This window comes from Phyllostomus hastatus, unplaced genomic scaffold (genome assembly GCF_019186645.2).
Source record: "Phyllostomus hastatus isolate PE091 unplaced genomic scaffold, TTU_PhHast_1.1 phas_contig_86, whole genome shotgun sequence".
Classification (NCBI taxonomy): Eukaryota; Metazoa; Chordata; class Mammalia; order Chiroptera; family Phyllostomidae; genus Phyllostomus; species Phyllostomus hastatus.
In genome coordinates this window covers 11836484-11853122 of record NW_025333977.1, presented here as the reverse complement: position 1 = coordinate 11853122, position 16639 = coordinate 11836484, and the positions used below count along the sequence as shown (strand labels likewise).

General features: G+C 42.7%; 1 protein-coding gene across 1 annotated transcript in view; it reads right to left on the bottom strand.

Moving 5' to 3' along the window:
• LOC123827325 (TCDD inducible poly(ADP-ribose) polymerase) overlaps positions 1–1428 on the bottom strand; it is a 28759-nt gene extending 27331 nt beyond the window's left edge. Inside the window, exon 1 of the mRNA XM_045851862.1 lies at positions 1200–1428. The gene's annotated coding sequence lies outside the window, so the exon portion shown is untranslated. The remainder of the gene's footprint in view (positions 1–1199) is intronic.
• Positions 1429–16639: the final 15211 nt, after the last annotated feature.

Here is a 16639-nt window from a genome sequence, read left to right as displayed (position 1 = left end):
CGCACGCACACACACGAACCACTCCTATCACACCCCATCAAGGCAAAACAGACCCTAAACCAACCTTACCGACACACACATGCTACAACTTTCCCCATTACTGCCCTTTGATCACATTCGGAAATAAAACTGAGGAAGAGGCAGAAAACTGGAAGAGTGGGAGGAGTGGGGAAGTCAATAGAACCTAGTTCCTCAATTAGTTTGCATAACAAAAACTAAGACTGGAAGGATACTTCCTGGGGTCCCCGCCGCAGGCGACCTACCCAACGCCCCACCCCTCACTGCCGGTTGGGAGCGCGGTCCCTGGCAACCGCGGGCTCCAAACTCGCCCCTCTTCCAAAGGCCCGCGGCCGCCCGACACCCGGGCGCGGAGCCCCGGTGCGAGCGACGCCTCCCGGGGGCCGCCGCGGTTTGCGCAGCTCCGCGCCAACCGGGCGCAGCGCGACTGGAGGCGCCGCCGGGCTCCGCGGGTTCGGCCCGGGAGTTCGGAGCATCTCGCCCCGCCGCCTTCCCTCGGCCGGCGCCGCGGCGCTCCCCAAATCTCGGTCCAGCCTCCTCCCGCCGAGCGCCTCCCGCCCGGCTTCCCTCCATCCCAGAAGCCCCGCACGGCGCCTTCCACAATCTCTTCTTCACTCCCGCCCCAGCCCACCCTCCGGAGGGGGACAGTCCTGCGAGTCGCGGGGGGTGGCAGCGCAGCGCGGCAGAGCGCCGGGGAGACGCGGCCGGCGCTCCTCCGGGAGGCAGGCGAAGACTTCTGCACCTTCAAAGTTCATCTGAGAACAGCCTGCAAACTTCTGGGCTGCAGCCGGAGCGCGGGGCGGCCGGAAGGCTCCCTGGCTACCGTGCCTCCCCCTGGATCTGCGCAGGGCTCCCGTGGGGGAGCGGGGGAGGCCGCACAGACGCTCCCCCGCGTCCGCTCGGGTCTGGGGGAGTGGGCAGAGGCGCGGGCGACCCCGACTAAACCCTCCCGTGCCTCACACTCCGACGTATACACCTGCCAGAGGCCCTAAGTGACTTAGAAGTCTAAACCAATTCTATCCCGATCTAGAAGGGACCCGAGTGAACTCGGTACAAAAAAGCACAATCTAAGTGCCAATCTAGATTCGCGCGAGTCGCAGCGAGGCCGGCGCCCCCTTCCTCGCCCGCCATCCCCGCCAGGTCCCTCACCGGCTCCTCTGAGCTCACCCGGAGCCCTTTACCTGAGCTGGCAGCCTGAGAGAACCGAGCACAGGAGCCGAGTTGCGGCGCTGCCGAAACGCGGGCAGCGTCTGCACGGGGGTCGGCGCGGAGAGCAGGCTTGGGTCTCTAGGGGTCGCAGGCTAGAGACACCCGGAGCGGCACACGGGCCATTCCGCCGCCGCGAGCGCAGAGAGCAGCGACCGCACTCCCGATCCTGATCGCTCGCCTGTCACCTCGAGCTCTGCTTTAAGTGGCTTCCGGTCGCTAGCGCTCGACTGCCCGGCCGCGGAGGTGGAGCCTGGGCTTCGGGGGGTGGGGTGGGGTGAGGGGGCCGGGCGCTCACTGGGTGCCGGGAAAGAAACCCGCCCCGCGTGCGCGCTCGCGAGGGGCGCGCGGCGGCCGCGCGCTCCCGCGGGGGGGCGTGTCCTCTCGTGGGCCAGCTGGTGACCGGAGGGTACTCGTCTACGCGCCTCTGGAAGCGCGCGGCTGGGAGCTGCTCTTCCCGTGGGGCGGGCTCCACCTGCCTGCGGGTAGCTGGAGGGTCACTTTGTTCCGAGAAAACCCAGGCACCCGAAGGAGGATGTGAAACGGAACAACCCGTTTCTGTGCGGTTGGCTTTGTTTATTTGCCTCCTCACGAGACGCCTCCTGTCCCTGACGCCGCGAATCCCCGAGAGGCGGCAAATAGCTGCTATCGCTCCTGCGGCCAGACGGGGTCGCCCGCCCCGTACCGTACGGGCCGACTCGGCAGCGCACCCGGCTTGGTCGTCTGCCCGGCGGGATCGCAGGCATCCCTCTTTCAGGGGTTCTGACGATAAAATTGCTTATAGATATGTTCTAAAGCCCACAGACACTGTAGTGATTTATTGACTTAGTACTTGTTGCGCGCCATTGCGTGGCAGGCCTGTGCTAGGCTTAGGCTACAGCTCTGATCGGTCCCGAAAACCCATCATGAAGCATGCAGAACACCACGTACTCCCCTCTAAAATCCACGGCCCGTGAGAACTTGCTCTATTTCCTGGGTCGTAAAATGCCTTTAGGGTAAGTCCATGTATTGGGTAGTTTTTCAGGGATGGAGGAAGAAAACAGGAAGTTCAGATCATCACTATATGGGCGGGGGAGGTGGTGAAGCCCTGATCAAAATAAAAGAAGTATGGTTTTATTCCCAACAGCTGGCAGAGAGAGAACAAAATGCCGTTTGCAGAGAGATGCTCTCTGCGTCTGGCCTGTAATATAAACTGGTTTATTCCACAATTTGGGACTTGCTGGGTTGAAAAGTCAACTATTGCCTTATCAGACATGGAATCCTATCAAAATAGAGCTGAGAGGTGGTAGTGATAGATACATGGTTCCAAGCGTTTCTTAAAATCGTTTAAACTAGATTGGAGACCACCGAAGTCTTCTAAATGTATTTAGCAAAGAGTAGATTAAAAGTAGTGTTTCCCCAGCAGGCTTATGTCAAACTGCATCAATTAAACTAAGGTGAAAATGATATGAACAGGATACAGAGGCTAATAAAAGACAAGAATTTTCGAGCGTAAAAACTGTATTGAGACAAGACCTTCGTCTATGCCTGCTCATACCTACATGAAATTGCCTAGAAGCAAGTATCTGAGTTTGAATTGATTTTGTCGTTCGCTTTTATTTATCTTTCCTGTTTTATGTCCTTTCATGCTTTCCTTTGGATTAAGTCTTTTAAATTGCATTTTTTCCCAACAATTATACTATTTGGTATACACTCTTTATCTCTTAGTAGCATTTCAGTTATTTATTGCTGTGTACCAATCACCTCAAGACTTAATGACTTAAAACAACTCTTATTTGCTCAAGATTCCAGATTCTCTGGCTCAGGAATTTAGTCAGGCTGGAGTGCATGAAGCACATCTGTTCCATGATGTCTTGGGCCTCAGTTGAAGTGGTTCAGGTGGCCGGAGCCCTGCTCAACCAGGGTCTTAGGTCTTGGGCCTCTGTCCTGGCTGTGGGCTAGACTCCCTGATTTTCTTCTACATGGCTTTTCCATGTGGCTAACTTGGACTTTCTCACAGCATGGTAATTCCAGGGTTCCAAGAGGGAGCATTCCAAGAAAACAAGCCACAGTGTGCAAGCTTTTGCTTCCTAGTGTGTCACTGGCTGAAGCAAGTCACACAACCAACAGATTCCATGGCACAAGGCCTTGAATATTGGGAGGCACAGTTCATGGAGGTCATTTTGATTAAGGACGGATCACCTTAATCTAATTAGGGATTAATTAAAAGTTAATTAATAGGGTGTAGCTCTTTGGAAATCCAATGCAAAATCTTTCCTTCCTGGGTCTTCAACTCAAAATTTCCCCCAACTTCCCACTCAGCCCTTTGAGAACTTTGCAACCTCTCCACTATTGTTTTCAGAATGTCAATTGCCTCAGAAGGGCAAAGGGCACCAGACTCTGGACTCACTCACCACTCTTGGATTTACTCTCTTCAAACCGCTGAAGTTTTAATGCTCCAAAAATGTAGCTCCGCAATGGGCACCTCACATGTGACCACTGGAAGTCAATGAACTAGAAAGATTTTCCTACAAAACAGAACCAGAAACTGACAGACCAAGGGCATGGATTCCTTGCTGTAATTAGCCAATAGGATTTGAGATTTCTATGGACAGGGACTATTGTGTTTCCCATTTCCCCCTTTCCTGAATAGGAGTTTTACCAACATTCTGTACCTTGTCTATCTATCATCTCTAATTAGGAGTACTGAGGCAGATAACTTTTCCTTAAATATGGGTTGCCAGAACATGAAGATCCACACTCTTAATGGGACATACCTACATCATCAGAACTTCTGGACTCTAGACCTGAGTTCATTGTAGTAAGTGAATGAGACTTTGGGATTGTTGCTTTTAAGGAGAGAATGAGTGTATTCTGTATATGAAAAGAAGGAGCAGACAATGCTTGCTGCCCCTATATATTAGAAACACCCTGATACTTTTGTGGGGGAGGGTAGAAAGGCTGGCAATGATCTAGCTAAAAAACTCTCATTCCATTAGATCTCAGAGTTCTGGGTGACCATGGGATATAGTTCTAGACATAGGGTAAAGAATTCTAGGAAAACATTTCTTTTCCTAATATATAGACAGCCTCCCATGTTGTATTTTTTTCTTTCTCCTAGAATACTAACATGAGGATCGAGATGGAGCCTCATGACAAAAGGGAAGGTGAACATGATGTAGAAAATATGACAATGGGATCCACAAGCTAGGGATGCTGGAGCAGAAAGATAAAAGTCTGGGTCATTCCTGACATCTTGAAGCTGCTGTAACAGTCCTACACTGGCAACATCTGGGCTTGCTGTTATGTCTGAAAAACCCCAGTTGGCTTTCTGTTATGTGTAGCTCAACAGTTTCTTGGCTAATACCTAAACCACCATAAGTTATCTTCTAATTAGTCTTCCTGCTTGCAGGCTCTATCAGTTGGATAGCAATATGGCCTAGTATGTCAGAGCTCTCACAAAGCAATACATCAACTCCTATAGCATTTTTTGCTAATTCCACAGTTGTGCCAAATTATGTGATTAAGAAACATGTTTATTAAAGAAAAAATAGAAAATAGAGAGGAGACATAAGAATATTTCTAAAGTCTCATTTTAGCATTTTTCTATGATTATGTTCTGTTTTATTTTATTCAAAGATTTTTTTCTATTGTTGTAACATCACTGTATATTCAGTTGAACTTATTATATCATAAGCAGCTTTCCATGTCAACGTAGTCTTTTAAACAAACAGCTGTTGAATATTCCAAATAAATAGAACAAGTTATACTGTTTCCTTGTCATTGAACTTATGAATTCACTTTTAAAAAATCATTTATTCACTGAATATCTGAAACTCTTAAGTCACTGGAAGAAATATGGAAAGCACTCATACATGAGCAAGTGACTCCTCTCTGCTCTTCAAAACTATAAGAGGTACTAATATATACATGCAACATATATAGTGTATGCATGTGTACACTTTCCATATGTGGCCCTAAGCCATTTAATTCTTTTAAAATATGCTTATAGGATTGAAATATTCTAATTTCTTCTGCACATATTCCTTTTATTGCTCTTTCTGTTTTTGTTGTCTGCTGGCTTTGCCTTAGCATTACTGCTCAGTTCAATAGAGTACTCCCAATGCACAGCTTGTTAATGTAAAGCCAAGACAACTTACTTGAAATTTCAAGTGACTCAAGGCCTCCCATTTTCATGTTCATTAACAGAGTACATGCTATACAGTACAAATATCAATATCAGTTGCTTTCTGTTTTCATAATTATTAGTAATAGTTATTTCCCCAACATTCTTCTGGTGGAAAGATAATCATTTCTGGTTACTGTACTGAGAAGGAAACAGTGACTAATGTGACTCAGAGAGCACAAGAGAGACCCGAGATTTTAAAACAGAAGCATGTCTCTTTGCAATGCTGTCTTGAGACTATAAGGAGAATGTATCCAAGTTACATAAATGGCAGGCTGAAATTCCTTATCAATGGGTGCTAAGTCCAAGCTATAATGTTTTCTGACTATGCATACATAAAGACAACTTATTCTTTAACTCAAAAGTAATTCATATGTGCACATATTGAATATGTCCAAGGTAAAGGAAAAGACCTACTGTCATTATCTAAGCAACTGAATGACTGTTGTTTTTAAACATGTACAATCTATAATTGGAAATTCTGTCTTGATGCTGTAACTATTGGGCCAACTCTGGGAACTTATCTAAAGGAAATTTGCCTATTTCCTGGAGAGGGGGCTCTGTACTCTTGGGCTTCTAGAGCAAGAAAAAAAATTTAGCTGAATTTATTTCACTTCAAGTGGGTTTTAAATATGATGTTTTGGGGAGAAGACCGGAAAATGCCACTAGAGAATATATCAGAGCAACAAATGGTAAAAAATTTAATCAGCATGAATTAAGGGTGAATTAATTAAATGCTCAGAGGAGGGCTGGTCTATAACCTGATGTGAACACACTCTGATAAACGTGAACTTAATAGTCACGTTTTCGTAAAGTGATAGAACATTCATTTTCCAGACCATTTCTGAGTTTTAAAAACATTTCTCAGTTATAATCTCCTCTTTCTTGAAGCTCACTTTTCTCTGCCTCTGATGAAGAAACAAGGTGCTTCTGTCTGGAAAAGGTGAGGGTACAAGGCCTAGTAGAAAATGAAACAGATAAAATATGAGTAGGGTGATTCTAAAATGCTCATGCCATTGTAACTCTATTGTCAGAGGAGGTCACAAACTCAGGCTGCTTCTCGACTTACGATGGGGGCATGTCCTGATAAGCCTGTCATAAACTGAAAAATTGTAAGATGGAAGCTTCTCTTGGCCTACTTTAAACATGTCCAGAACACCTACATTAGCACACAAGGGGACAAAATAGTCCCGCTGCTGCTATCTGGCATCATGGGAGAATATTGTACCCCCATATCACTAGCCTGGGAAAAAATCAAAGTTCACAATCCGAAGTACAGTCTCTATTGAACGCATACAGCTTTTGCATCGTCATAAAATTGAAAAATCATAAGTCAGACCACCACAGAGGGTCCCTTACTGGGACCCTCTGTATTCTGTTTACCTAAGATTTGCATTTGCAAACTGCCTAATGATCTGCTGGACTGTTCTTATCTTGACAGGACAGCTCTGTAACCCCCTTATTTTGGACCTGTTTGTTGAGTGACTCTCACAGCATACAAGCAAAGTGCTGTCTGATCTAACTGGTTTTGGTTCTTTTTTTTTTGTTCTTATTGATATGCTTAAACAAAGTATAATTTTAAAGGCTTCCCAGGGGAGGACAAACACCTATTAGACATGTAGTGAAAGTATGTTCAACATAAGTTCCTCCTGCAAGACAAAATTCAGAGATGTTTACAACATTTTTGCTAAGTATATCTAAATATTTTTATCTTATCTGAAAGGAACAAGTTCTCTATAATACAGGGTTAAACGAAAAGTAATGAAAACAATATGTCATTGTTTTGGAAAGATGACTTCCAGGTCTTCTTGAGGTTCGGTGGTCCATTGTTCCTCTGGTGATTTCTTTATTCTGGTGTGATGAATGCAAGGTTTTATTTCAGCCAACTTCACCACGGTGGTGGGTGGTGAGGAGTATGTCCTGAGGTTCAGTCCCCTTTTGTTCTAGTTGGCTTTCTGGAGATGCCGTCATCCAAGTTTTGAGTAGCACCTTATTTCCAGGCTCAAAAGAATGTAGCGAACTTGTAGGGGAGAGTTCAGAGAGTCCCAAAGTCTGCCCTGATGTGGAGTCAACAAAATATGAAATGAGGAAAGCTGGTGTTCACACTGCCTTTCACCTACCAGACCCAGTAAGCAGAGATAGGGATTGCATCTTTATGGGCACTTTATCCAGATGGCTGGCATTCTGAGAAGACAACAGGTTTGTACACTAACAAACTGTCTTCTGGTTCTTTTTGTAAAAAGTATTTTACTGTTATTCTATTACAGGTGTCCCAATCCCCCCACCATTTCCCTCCTTCTCCCAGCCCACCTCCCACTCTCACCGCCAATCCCCGCTCTGTTGTCCATGTCCATGAGTCATTCATACACATTCCTTGGCTAGTCCCTTCCCCTTCTTTCCACCTTTATTCCCCACCCTCCTCCTCTCTGGTCACTGTCACTCTGTCCCTTGTTTCCAGGCCTCTGGTTCTGTCTTGTTCATTAGTTTACCTTGTGATTTTGGTTCTATATGAAATGATTCTCTTAGAAAGTCCCCAGATGTTTTTCAGACCATTCATTCAGTTGATTCAGCACATGTTTATTGGGTGTGTATGTGCTGGGCACTAGTTGTGCAATGATGACTAAGACAGTTTCTACTCTCTGTCATTCTCTATGAACTGACCACCAAGGTCACTTGGGAAAGCCCGCTAGAGATTCCCTAGCCCCACCCTAGACCTCCTGAATTAAATCTGAGAGGGCAGGGAATTCTGCGCTCTGAAGATGTTTCCTAGGTACTGCTGCATTAGGAGCTCACAACCTTTTAAAACACTTGGAGGTGGCGTAGGAGGGGAAAGTGGACTTGGAGGGTGGCCAAATAAAAAAACAAATAAATGCACTATAGAATGGTAAGTACTATAATAGAGGCATATCTGCAAGGTGCTAAGAATATAGTATAGAGAGGAGGAAGTGAGCATAACTCTGTATTGGCAGAGGAGAGGACTGTGCAGCAGATTTCTTGAAGTATCTAGAATTATTATTCCTTAGAATGTTCAGATAACTCAGTTGTTTCTACTGGGAGTACACCTAAATTTAATAGGGGAAAAAGCTTACTTTTTTAAAAAATGAATTCCTTAGTGGTTAAAGATAATTTTGAAAATCATGCACTGAGATCATCAGAGTTAATAGCATTTCTAACTTGCGTGGTATTATGCTAAGGATCTAATTAGGGTTATTTGCACAAGTTTGGTTACAGAGCTGTTCCCTGCAGCAAATAATTTGTGTCCAAGTGCTCAGTTCTCTGTGATACAGCCTCCCTGTCTCCCCGTCTTACTGTCATAACACATTTGGGACCAAAAATAGTTCCTGTTTTTGTTGCTTAGGCTCTGCAAAGTCAATACTCTGTAGTAAAAACTTTTTCCAGTGACAAAAATAGAATTTAGGAATTGAATTTATCATTAGCCTTGGCTAGCCACATCAGGCAGGGTTATGTACACAGCACACTCAGTATGGCGACTTTGGCAGATTGGACATCCCAGCAATTCACTGAGGAGAGAAAGAAGTTCCGATGCCCACCTGCCTTTCATCTCTGACTTCCCCACGAGGCAGATAGCTCCCGGGCCATAGATTTTCAACCTGACCTGTTCGAAAACCTGTCTCTAGTCTCTGTAAGGTCTATCAAATCATAATCTCTCACGTGGGGCTTGTGTATTGAACAGGGTTTCTTATTTATTTTTCTCTCTCTGGTTCCCAGGAGAGCCATTAACATTATCAGGTAGCTAATGGCTCCATCCATTAAACACATATTTATTGAGTGTTTGTGTTGCAGGCACTTCTTAGTAAAAGGAATACAGCAGAAAATAAAACAAATGGTGAACTCTTACTAACATTCAAATGGGGAGAGACAGACAAGTGGCATCAGGTGGTGATGAACACTATAAAGATAAAACATGGTAAAGGTGTGCAACAACATAATGTATCAAACAACGATATTTTGAGGGTAATTACTTATAACTGTGTTAAGACAATACAAGTGAAACCAGGACTGCCTTGGATAAACCTTACTCTAGGTAAGGCATTAATGACTTCTGCGGGTAAGGGGATGAGGTGCTTTTAATAACGACGTGTTCAGGAAAGGCATTTTCTGAATGGAAACATTTAAGCAGACGCTGGAGGAAGATTAAGAAACTGCTCATGAGGTTATTAGGGGAGGAGCATTCTAGATAGATGGAATAGCATATGCAAAGTTTCTGTGGTAGGAGCGAGACTGGCATGGTAGAGGAAAGTCGCAGAAGCCAGTTTAACTGGAGTGGAGTGAACAAAAAGGATGTTCATATATTTTAGGCCTGTGGTCAGGACTTGGGATTCTACCTTGAGACAAAAATCTATTTGATTTACATTTTGAAAGGATAACCCTGGCTGGTGTGTGTGGAGGAGGAGCATTGTAGGACATTAAGAGTGAAAGCAGGGGAGATCAGTGAATAGACTAGGCAAGAAATTCTGTGTGGCTTGGACTGGGGGCGGGGCATAGCAGTGGCAGTGGAGAGATGTAGTTAGTTTCTGGACACTTGTTGAGTGTAGAACTGAAAGGATTTGCTGGTGAGTTAGACATGAGGTGTGGGGAAACTGAAGATCCAGAGATGACCCCTCAGTTGCTTGTGCAATTAGAAGAATGAAGTTGTCGTTTATTCAGATGGCGAAGGTTATAGGAAACAGGCTTTTGAGAGCAAGGGGAAACAAGTGTATTCTTAGACATGTTAAGATTGAGATATATTAGATATTCAAGTGGAGATGGTTAGTAGGCAGTTGGATAATGAGGGCAGGAGCTTAGGGGAAAAGTTGGGACTGCTTGTTATCATATCTAACAATATCCCCATTTCTACACCTATACAGCAAACATATTGGTTCCTCCATTTGACAAGAAGGCTAATTAGGAGGGCTTAAATGTGTGTCTTTCAAAAAAGAGTAGTGAGCTGTATTCACCATTTGCAACGGAAGATTAAGTTTCACAAAGAATGGAAGTGAAGTGTTGCCCAGTGGTGTGTCCACTCATTTCATATTCCTCCAGCGGAAGCAAACTGTAATTCCTATAAACCTAAGCTAACTTACAGTTACCATTACCTAACTTTGTCAATGAGATCCCATTCAGGAAAGCTGACTAAGAAATTACTTTGAGGCTACAGAAGTGAAATAGCTATTGTTTGTGTGTTCTATAGGCCTAGAGAAAGAAAAATAGCCAACTGCAAGACTCTTAATCATATTAAGAGAGAAAATACAAATTTGGTACAGGCTTATATAGGTTTCTAGCAATGTAAGCCTAAGCCTGAATCTGGTTTTAAAACAAAAACCTATAGGATTTTTAATTGAACTTACTGGTTAATAAAACCTTACCATTTTCAAATGTCAAAAACCTATAGTATTAATTAGAATCCCCATAATTTATTGCCTTCTTACCTACAAACTTTAAAGAACAAGCCAGCTGTCTTTTATTTTCAAATGCAAAACAGATGGAAATTTACTCTACCAGGGAAATCTATATTAAGCAAAAGAACATATCGTAGTTGCAACATTATTTGCTGTGTCATTTTGACTCTATCACCTGCCTGAGACTCTGTCTTTCATTTTTCACTTTCCGAGGAGTTAGCCAAATTGGGAATCCAGGCTCTGAATGGCTTTTTTCTCAATGACCAGTGTGTTTACATTGAAACCAAGGTAACTTCTTGGTTTGTTCCAAAGTTTTACAAGGTCCACGAAAAGCAACATTTCTTTGGTTAAAAATAACCACTCTATTGACATGAAATCAACGTGACCATAAGAGAAATAGAAACCGAAACTTTAAAAAAAAATCAGACTTCAAAGTTAAAAACCAGGAAATCACAGCTGCATCAACAAAACACAAGGTGCAGAGCTGTTGCTGGAGATAAACGGGCTAATTGCATAGATAAGTGACCCAGAAAAAGGATTTTTGATTGACAGTCATTTTTATTCTTTTCTCCATTTTACTGAACACCTGTTATAAGTGGTTGCTGAGCATGCAATGGTGAGCAAAACACATGATCCCTGCCTTTCATATAGCATATGGAAGAAGACAGGTATTATTCAAATAATCATTCAAATAAACATAAGTGAGAACTTCAGTTAGTGGTTTGAAGAAGAACTGGGTGCAATGACTGAGACCTACCTAGGCTGGGAGAGTCAGGGGAGTCTGTCTTGCTGAACATTTGGCTGAGCTCTCGCAGTGAGTAAGCATTAACTAGGTCAGAGGGACTTGGGTGGGAGAAGTTAACAGCAGTCAGGAGATGGGAACCACAAGTACAAAGCCAGAATTGTGAAGGTATGGCATGCAGAAGAGAGCCAGTGAGTCTGGAAAGCAGAAATGAAAGGGGGAGTGGCTGGAGATGACCTGGGGATGTAGACCTTCATGCCCCGTAAAGGATTCTGAAGAAAATCAGGCAGGCATTGGAGTGTTTCAATTAGGAAAATGACATAACCCTATCACTTTTAAAAGTCAACTCTGAGGTAAGAAAAACTTTCTTTTCCAGTAATGGATTGGGTGATTCAGGCTAACACTTATATTGAGAAAACCCACAGAAGTTGGACAAAATATTTTAAAAATCACTCCAGGAGCTAACATGACAATGAAGAAATAAGGTAACAAAATCTGAGAGAAGAAAACACAAGGAGGTGAGTGGGGCATTTAGAGCTGCTCTTCCCTAACAGGTGGCTGGGAAGCTGAACAGACCTTTTGACAGACTGATAGGGATAGGGGTATAAAATTAAAGTTTGATCCCTGGCTGGTGTGGCTCAGTGGACTGACCACTGGCCTGTGAAGCAAGGGGTCGCCAGTTTGATTCCCAGTCAGGGCACATGCTTGGGTTGCAGGCCAAGTCCCCAGTAGGGAGCGCTTGAGAGGCAACCACACATTGATGTTTCCCTTTCTCCTTCCCTTTCCCTCTAAAAATAAATAAATAAAGTCTTTAAAAAAATAAAGTTTGAGAAAGGTCAAGGGGAGTGAATCCAGATTTTGAGACCCAAATGACTACATTGGGAGTAAGGATAAACCAGAGATAGGCCAACAACCCTCCCAGTTTCAAATCATCCTAGATCTCCAATTGGACTAAAGTGACCTAAAATTTCTAGTGGCCTTAACCTCTTGTCAGAAGCAAATGTAAATCTTCCTTGAAGAAAGATAATATTATCCTGTTTTCACAATTACCCAAATGCAATATATGGTATTCAACTAAAAACCACCAGCTAGGCACCTCCCAAACTGAGGGGGCATGTGAAACGGCACAGGAGCCAGACTAAAGATCCTCCCACGTCCGAATACAGGACAACGGGAAAGGTGAAAATGGTGGTAAGTCATTATAACACACTGAATGAAAACAAATCTGTGTGTCGGTAAAAAGAGTCAAAAAGGAGGGAGGGTGCGGAAGAAGGAAAACTTTTTCACACAAGAATGCCGGCTAATAAAGGTAGATCCACTGACAGAATTAGGGAATCATCATTTTTGTAGCCACCAAAAATAATAATTGATAAGGCAAGGATTATCAAGGGGTATTAAAACCACTGGGGGACAGGTTGGAAATTGGATATTCACATAATCTCCAAGTATCTCCTTATACATTACTCATTTATGACAAAAGCAAAGAGGTAGGCAAATCTGATCAGAGAAAAACCTGATAGACACCACCTTAACTTAGATAGACACCACCTTTGAACTTAAAATTCCCACTAACAGACATTATATACCTTCTGACATGATGAATAGAGGAGGACAAACCATCATTAATACAATACTCTTGTCAAAAAAGATACATATTTAAACTCAGCAAGCATCTGCTGAACTCCAATTACAGGTAAGGTGTATGTTAGGGGCTATGAAGAATAAGACCTTAAAATGTCATTATACTCTACTTGGTGAGACAAGCCATCCATGAAAATTATATTACAAGAGTTATTTCATTTGCCAAGATTAAACAATATTTCAATCAAAGATTTTTTTTTTCAAACTCCTACCTAGTCATCCAAGATTCTAGCACTCTCTGGTATAAACTATTTTTTTAACAGAAATTATTTATTTATTTATTTATAAATTGTTGTTCAAGTACAGTTGTCTCCAGTTTCACCCCATCACAGCCCCCTGCCCCACCCATCCCACCTCCACCCTTGAACCTACCCACTTTGGCTTTGTCCATGTGTCCTTTATACATGTTCCTTGATGGCCCTTCCCCTATTTTCCCCCATTACCACTCTTCCCCCTCCCCTCTGGTTACTGTCAGTTTGTTCTTTATTTCAATGTCTCTGGTTATATTTTGCTTGCTTGTTTGTTTTATTGATTAGGTTCCACTTATAAGTGAGATCATATGGTATTTGTCTTTTACTACCTGGCTTATTCCACTTAGCATAATGCTGTCCAGTTCAATCCATGCTGCCGTGAAGGGTAGGCATTCCTTCTTTCTTTCTCCTGCATAGTATTCCATTGTGTAAATGTACCATAGTTTTTTTATCCACTCATTTACTGATGGGCACTGAGGTTGCTTCCACTACTTGGCTATAGTAAACTATTTTTTAAAGATTTTTATTTATCTTCTTTTTAGAGAGAGGGGAAGGGAGGAAGAAAAAGAGGGAGAGAAACATCAATGTGTGGTTGCCTCTAGCGCATCCCTTACTGAAGACCTGGCCCACAAGTTAGGCACGTGCCCTAACTGTGAATCGAATCAGTGACCCTTTGCTTCACAGGCCAGCGTTCAATCCACTGAGCCACACCAGCCAGGGCTCTGGCATGAACTATTATCAGTAAAAACAGTTATCACTCTGAAAGCAGTGCTTTAATGAAGACAGAGTTGGACTTAGAAATCTTTGATTTTAACCACTGAGCTATTGGGTCGGCTAAAAATTTCATTTTTTTTCATAAGATGGTTCTAGTAGTGTTTAGTTGTCTTTAACTTCATTTGAAACAATTTTGTTACATTGTATTGTGATAGCTGTCATATCAGCATGCATTTTAAAAACCTTCCAAAACTGGTGAATTTTTGTGTACTCATTTTAATATATGAAACATTTTTGGCATGTTATGCTTTATTATTTCAAGAAAGGTAAAAATACAACTGAAGTGCAAAAAAGATTTGTGCAGTGTGTAGACAAGGTGCTGTGGCTGATCAAATCTGTCAAAAGTGGTTCATAAAGTTTTGTGCTGGAGATTTCTGCTGGACCATGCTCCACAGTCAAGTAGACCAAGTGAAGCTGATAGTGACCAAATCAAGACATTAATTGAGAGCAATCAACATTATGCCATGTGGTAGATAGCTGACATACTCAAAATATCCTAATCAACAAAGTATTGGTGAACATGAAAAATGTGTCTTTTATTTTATGGAAAAAACCACCTGGACTTTTTGGCCATCCCCATATATGTCCATTCAACTCAATAGAGAATCTCTGATGACCTGGGACCTGGGCAGGTATAGATCTTCACGGAACTTTGCTGAAGGCACATTCTTCCCTGGGAGATGTCTTTTAAACCACTGGTAATCATTTCAATTTTAGTGTTAAGGTTTTCAATTTTTTTCTTGAGAGTTTTCAATTGGGATAGAAAACATGAGGGCATTGGGGCCCGCAAGGGGTAAAAAGAGGAACTCCCCCGGAACAACACAATGAAGAAAATGGGTGATGGAATTTCAGTCAATTTAAGAATGTGTGGGAGGGTTGAGAGAGCTGTCGAGTTTGGCTTGTGTTTTTATTATTTATTTATTTATTTATTTTGGAGAGAAGAGAATTGGTTGGTTACTTGTTTATAAGTTGGTTAAAAAGAGAGAAAAGGAATGAAAGTAAGAGAGGAACATTACAGAAATTTCACCATAACTTACCATAGCTACCTGGGCCCTGGTTCAGGAGGTGGAGTCAGGCAGTTAGGGGAAACAAGTTCTAGAATATAATACTTAATCCAATTCTAAGCACCAAAGACTAATCAAAGAAGTCCAGATAGTGGGACATTCTTTAAAAAAAATACCAGTGTCATGAGAGAAAAAAAAAAGCAGCGGAATGACCTTTAAACATCTTTGTTAAAACATTATGAACTCTCTTATGGTTAGAAAGGCAGGAAAATGAAAAACTAGTATAGCAATTTTTTATTTCGTACACTATAATTTAAAACAGTAGAAACATTGAGGATTACAGTATTTTATTTCTCTATAAAACCTTAAAGGCTAGTATGAGCAATTCTTCTGAGTGTGTAAACTGATTAGACAGATCAAGCATCTTCTCTGCGCCTTTGCAAACTGTTGTACTCCTTTCTGAGTCGGCTTGTACCATTTTATCAGTCGCACCTATAACGTCATGCAGTATCTCCAAAAGTTTATTTAATGTGAAGTTTTTGTCAATGTCGCTTCCTCCAGGACATCTTCATTCTCTGCTTTCTTCGTTAATCTTGATAAGTTCCCCTTCACCGGGTTCCTCTGGCTGCACAGCTGGTGTTTCTAACAGTGGCAGTGTCAGCACCCCTGGCTGTCTCTTCTATGACTCCATTTATGTTTGATTCTAATGTCACTTTTCGGTACTGTCCCTTTTAATTTTTTTCCTGCACCTTCATCTTTTTTTTTTTGGCCAAATTCCTCTTTCAAAAATTCGTTTTTATAAAACGTCACGTAAGTTTATCACTGGGAGACAGAGAGCCAACACAGTTGCATGCCTCGCTGTCTAGGCATGAACTAACTGGGTAACGGACATGCGGTGAGCAGTCACCGACACATTTGGAAAGAAGTGCTGTGATGGCTCAGGGTCATCGATCATCATGAGCATCTGTGAATTATTTGGTGCTTTGAAAAAGGAAGTTCTGGTGGTGAAGTCTGTACTTTAGGCAATGACAATCAATATAGCATGGTAACTGACATTTGAATCATGTCATTGTGTAACTGCCTCTGTGTGTGTGTGTGTAGATACGTATGTGAATTTAGATACAGTGTATAGAATAGGTGTCCATTGTACTATTCTTGCAACTTTTTTTTAAGTTTCAAATTTATCATAAAAGTCAGGGTGGAGAAACAAGTCATGAAGAGACAAGCCAATGCAATAAAAAAACCAAGTGAAACAGTTGCTAATAAAAACAGACCAATCAGGAATCCGGAGAACAGAAAAAGCTATGGAACCAGGCTGCCTGGATTGGAGACCCGCCTCACTCAGCAGCTGTGTGTGTGGGCAAGTTATGGAACCTCCCTGAATTTGTTTTCTCTCAAAAAATGGAGATAAAATACCACCTACTTCATAGGGTAATATG